Source organism: Triticum urartu, chromosome 6 (assembly GCF_003073215.2).
Source record: "Triticum urartu cultivar G1812 chromosome 6, Tu2.1, whole genome shotgun sequence".
NCBI classification, from domain to species: Eukaryota; Viridiplantae; Streptophyta; class Magnoliopsida; order Poales; family Poaceae; genus Triticum; species Triticum urartu.
The window spans coordinates 182,463,632-182,470,118 of record NC_053027.1 but is presented as its reverse complement, the minus strand read 5'-3'; positions in this window follow the sequence as shown (position 1 = coordinate 182,470,118).

Sequence of the window (6,487 nt, the reverse complement as noted above, 5' to 3'; positions counted from 1 at the left end):
AGTCGTCCGCAAGCTTCTTGACGACGGTGAACTTGTCGAGGAAACCGACGAGGACCTCGTCGAACAAGGAGACGAAGCTATGGTCCAAGCGACCCCTCGCCCTGGCGGCCTCAAGCAATACTACCTGGAGACGTTCCTTGGTGCCGGTGGACGTGGTAGTACTCCTAAATCCAGACGATGGTGCTACTATTACTAGTAGTAGTACTACCAATGTAGTAGTAGGAGTACTAGCACTGTACTACCCGTTGGTTAAATTATTACGTGCTGCTCCTCACAGTGAAGTGACAAGACCCTGCGCCGGAGATGACACCTGAGTATAGGCACCGTGTTCGGCATACCATAGTCAGCCTCACCATCCGCAGTCACTATAATCATGGCTATAGAGCTAGCCTGCTTACAATTATCCCTGTTCGACATAATTTCCCGTGCGTAGATGCCCGTGCATTGCACGGAACACCAAGATTTGGGGTGGACGGCTCCAGCAGCGGCCATCGCGCCAGATTTTTCCACGGCCTTCTACTCCTAGATTATGAGAGACAAGGAGTTGTTTGTAAATAGGGAACAAGTGCGGGCATCTTTTTGCAAAAATGGAGAAGCTTGGTTTGTTTACGTCAGATCAAGATCTGATGGCTATTGGTGAAAGATGGGAGGCACAACATCATCACCAACTCATGACCTGTTTGATTCGCAGGATTTTGAAAACGCAGGAATAGGACACGACAATATTACAAGTTTCAAACTGATATTACAAATGTTAGGAGTAATGCTGCACCTATGAAGAGGGAATTACTAGGAAGTTTACGTAAGAAATTTCGTTACTTTAGGTGGATGCAACATTATCCTACAAACTAAAATCCACCGCCCTGACAAGTCACTAATGGGAAAATAAGTTTTCGAGTCTCTGGCCACTTGTTGTTTCAAAAACAAATTTAGCTTCTGAAGAGAAATGAGCTCCACCGTGTACCCGCGCGGGTGTGGCTGGGCATGAAGCGTCAGTACGTGCACGGTGCACCTATTCTCTTCTTGTATACTTACACCACCTACGTGGGGTTGTGTGAGAGAGATACAAACCTAGAGAGATATAGTGTGTGGGTTCTTGAGAGTTTTTTTGTGGGGGGGGGGGGGTCAATCAAAAAAATTACCATATGCAATGTGTGTGAAATAGAGTCCTGGATATAACATATATATAGAGGGGGCGATCCACGAGAAGAGAGTGGAGGTATCATCGACTTGAGGTGTCCATAGAATCGAAGAGGGGGATGATTTGTGTGTGTGTGTGTGTGTGCGCGCGCGATCGATAAAGAGTGCCATCGAATTTGTGTGTGCCCACGTCAAAGATATAGAGTGGCTGGGCTACTGGAACGTGAGATGGGACATGTGCAGTTTGTCTCTGTGGCATGGATACCTACCTGCAGCGCTCGACTATCGGTGTGTGGTGGGGGAAGAGGGAGGCCCAATTAACTATAGAGGTACAATGGCTGGTATATGTGTGGAGGAGGAGAGAGGCCTACCTCATGTATTAAGGAGATCGATCTGCGTCATGACTTAAGGGAGATTGATCAGCATCCATGCATATGTGTAGGAGATGAATAAGGTTGGGAGAGAGACAGAGCTAGAGTGTTGGATGGGGTGGTAGTGGAGTTGCTTCTAACAAATGGTGGGATAGGCTTGCTAGACAAACGGAGGGCACGCCCGCAATATCAATAAGAGAGGAGATGTCTGCTTGTTGTCTGTGCATGTGCGTGTGAGAGACAGGTCAGGAGGCATGCATGAATGATGAGGGGGGACGATGTGGCTGTGGTAAGAAGACGTAACTACATAGGAAGATCAATCGCCCTTTGTAAGATAAAGGAGAGACATAACTTGTGAGGTACGTCGATCGATGGGGGGGGGTAGTTAAAGTCGATCTAGGTATATGTTGGGAGATCGATCGGTATACATGCATGTGTGTGTTAGAAGCAAATGTGGCACAAGGAGAACGATAGAGAGAGAGAGGGACGCATGTAGGAGGTGGTACGAGAGGCATACTATATCGAGGGGGAGGAGTGTGCGAGTACGAGAACGATGAAAAGAGTGGTGGGAGTGAGGCATGGACGGTGACAAGAGAAGAGGGGAAGCTTGTGTTTGTGCTAGGCACACCTGGCTAGAGAGGCATATAAATCGATGTGTGCCGTAAAGAAGGAGCTGGGGGGCCTACACACACCGTGGGTGAATGACCTAAAGTGAAAAGACGAATTTGCGCGATGGAGCTAGAGAATGCTGAGGGAGGGTGAGAGGGATGCGGGCGTGTGCATGTACAAGAGAAAGTTAGCGCTAGCTACAAAGATAAGAGGGTTGTGTGGGTGTAAAAGACGAATAGAGATCATATATACTTCATTATAAAAAGCGAATTCGGATATTTGAAGAATTTATCATAGTGTTTCAAACCGACGGATGTGTGAATATATATAATGGTGATACACATGGTGTGGTTATGAACATGGTATACTACATTTAATATGTTTTATCTCTACTCTTATAAAAAACAGAGTTGTTGATGATGGTGTGCCTGCCATCCTGCATTATAGGCCGTCTGATTTATATCTGGCGGATAGCAAGGAAACTATGATGGTTGAAGTTGGCAACAATCATGATTGTAGATTCTTATTGAAATAGAGAAACGAATTCAAATTTAGTTCGAATTGCAGCGGTAGTATAGACATTTGGAATGCACTAAAATGTTGGTATGAGTAGGTTACATGCATTATACAGCAAGCGAAAAAAATTTAATCGGACATAACATGGATTCATACTCCCTTCTTCCATCTATATAGGGCATAATAAGATTTTTAAGACCGCCTTTGACTATTGACAAGATTAATAGTACATGACATGCACAATGTGAAAATTATATCATTGAAAGAACCTTTCACAGACGAATTTAACGGTGTGCTTTGTGTAAGTTGCATGCCATATATCATTGCTCTAATATTTGGTCAAAGTTACCATCGAAAAACGCATTAGGCCCTATATAGATGGAAGGAGGGAGTAGCTTTGAATAGCATTTGTATAGTAAAACGGGGCAAGACTCTCTCTTTGTGTGGTGTGAATAGTTTTATTTTTTTCGTTTTCTTTTTGGTTGAGGGAAGTGCGAATTTATTTGGTACGTACAAGTACAATATTACTACATGTTAGGCTTGTCCCTAAAATTCAATCCGCGTCTTGTTATATCCCGAAAATTCAGATATCGTGTTCCCAAAACTCGCGCCTTCACAACCCGCGCCTTGCTATCCCGAAATTACAACGCGCGCGAAAACTCCCTCCAGCTGCCAAATCCCGATACGCGGAATCCCCCTTCTAACCCTGAGCCGAAAGGGCTGCTAGTTCAAATCGGTGGGGGGTACTTTTGTAACACACCCTACATTTTGGAAAAGCGCGTTCCTAAGTCATGCTTCACCCCCTCCCATCGCCCCCTTTTCGCCATTCGAAATCCCAGGCCGCCATAACCTCTCCGCTCCATCTGCGAAACCCCACCCTCCTCTGTCCGCCACGTCACTGCTGCCCAGCCGGAGCCTCTTCCCCGACAACGTCGTCCAGCGCAACAGCTCGACGTCCCTCATCCACCTCCTCGGATGAGGATCCATCGTCCATATCGCCGTCCCGCCGGTTCAGCCGCCCCGTCCTCCACCTCCAAGGAGCTGCTCCGACGATCGCCTCATTTATCGCGGCTGCTCCATCCCCACAGCGCCGCCTTAACCTGCTCCACCGGAACCGCAACATCCTCACCGACTCCCCGGACGAAGCCGAGGCCTACTCGGCGCCACCAAAGAGGTTGTACACTCATCACATCGCACCTTCTCCTTAACTCGACCACCCGGCGCCGACGGTGCTTCATCCCGCACCCCCATGGAGCGGCTACCTTGAAGCCGGTGCCGCGGGCGACATCTCCACGGCGGCTCTCCCCCAGTGAGAGGCCCCTTCGGCGGCGGCGTCCATACCAGCCGGATCTGCTGCTGCTGCTTCGGCTCTCGCACGATCACTCGCTCGCCCAGCTGCTGCTGCTCCAGCTCTCGTACGATCGCTCGCTCGCCCAGCTGCTGCTGCTGCTGCTCTCCCCCTCGCTCATGCTGCTGCTCTGCTCTGATTAAGCCACACTTCATTCGACTGAATCGACTTTTGGGTCAGTCGATTTTTAGGGGTTGGGGGGGGGGGCTCGCCGAAGTTAAGGAAGAACCACCCGCAGCGGGGACGGGGGCTTGCCGGAGAGGTACCCCACTATCTATCTTAGGGTTCAGGGTGGGGGCGGGGTCCTAGAGGGCTGGCCGGGGCGGCGGTGGCGAGTTGTTTCGGGGCGGCGAGGCGGCGCTGGGGCCAGTGGTTCGGCCGGTGGTGGCTGGCGGCTCAGGGGGTTGTAGGTTGAAGATGAACTGCAGGCCCTCCCTAAACTACATGTTAAGTGCCTCTCTGCTACCATTGCGTTCAGTTTCAACAGTAGCATTCCGATTCAACAATAAATTTCAGTTTCGACAGTTAAGTTCAGAGTCAACAGTTTTTACCTCATCTGTTGTAGTCAGGTGGTTTTTGGTGATGTTAATTTTACATCCATTTTACATCATCTATTGGAGATGCTATTAGAATCCCACTTGAGATTGATGATGTCTGTCTTGTGCTGCTTCAGCCTTGACGTCTTACGGCTCACCGGAGTTGCTCCAACGACAGAACGATCCGTCACAACAGAGCAGTGCCCTGGACGCCGTCTACAGATTCCTCAGATCTTCCTCCACACCTCCGACAGCCACCTCTGCCTCAACTGCTTCAGCGACCAACCCAATGATGCTGAGGTCGACTCGGCTACGGCAAAGAGGTTGTACACTTGTTGCATCACTTATTACTATACATTCACGTCGATCCATTAGGGCTATTTTGGTTCAACGGAAAAACATCAATCCACTAGTTGTTACCATCACTCTAAATTTCTGCATGCTCTCCTTACATAATCTCACCATATTTTTTTGTATGCATGTCAGATATTGTACACAGTCATGCTGAACATGTAGAGAAAAAGAGAAGAGTTTTGCGTGGCAATACAATGTCATGCAGACATCGCTCCATGGTGGGTTCAATGGCAAACCCTCCCCACCCCTCTCCAGATTGTAATCCAGAGGAAGATATCTGTTCTGAGGCGGATTCGGACACCGCTGACCACTCCTATTTACCCCACAAGGTGTTTGCTCTACCTTGGCATGATGATGTTAGTCATATCATGCATATGTTGCCTTGCAGTGCCTACTTTTGACATCATATATGTCATTTGCTTAGTTTAGACTTGTTCTGTAATGCCACCTGTTTAGTTTCTATATCATATATGGGAATTATGCAGTCTCATGTCTTTTAGCCAGCCATAATATATGTGAAATGTGCAATGCCATCCTGTTTAACCAGGCATCATATATTTGAATGATATCTTGCCCATCCTTTTCTTCATTACATTTCCATTTGTTGACAATGTTTGTACATTAAACTACTCTTCCTATGAATCAGCCATTTGGGTGGGAGATGGAAAAATCTAGAGTGAAAACAAGGCCTTCAGAGCAGACAGTGCTACCTGTCGAAGCAGATCTCTTGTTGGGTCCCGATAGCTCCTCAGAGATGGATTCAGAGACAGATGACCAGTCCTATTCCCCCACTGAGGTGTATGCTCTAACTTGGCACGGCTATACTACTCATATCATGCATACGGTGTCTTGCATTGCATCGTTTAGACATCATATACACAATATTCAGCACCATGTTCTTAGTTCAGACATCATATCGAATGCCCTCTGTTTAGCATATAAATCACATATGTGAATTAAATGATGCGATCCTGATTACTTAGATAACATGTAGGTGAATTATGTCATGCGATCCTGTTTAGTTATTCATCATATCTTTGAATTATGTTATGCTATGCTATCCAGTTTAGATAGACATCATATATGTGAAATTATGTCATGCTATCCGTTTTAGTTAAACAATATACATGTCAACTATTTCATGCCCTCTTTTTTCCACACTATCTATTGCATTTGTCTCTCATACAATGTCTGTACATTCAACTATGTTTCCTGTTTATCAGCCATTTGAATTGGAGCAGCTGATGCCAGTATCTAGCGGACTAAAAACACGGTCTTCAAATAAAAAAGTGCTACCTCTTGGTGGAGATAGCACCCCGGTTGTACATGCACAAGAACCAGCCCTACCACACATAACCCAAACTCTCGCAGATTGTACCCCTACTACGATGGACAGAGAACCAACTTGACCCAATCTAACCCCAGCCCCCACTACCAGGGAAAAGGCTAGCAGCAGCGCGGGTTTTAGGTGTATCAGTAGCGCGTGGACCGGCGCTACTAATAAGGCGCTACAGCTAACACATAGCAGTAGCACGTGCTCAACACGTAGCGGGTTTTAAGTGTAGCAGTAGCGCACTTAGTGGAAGCTCGCTGGTGCTAATAGCTATAGCGCG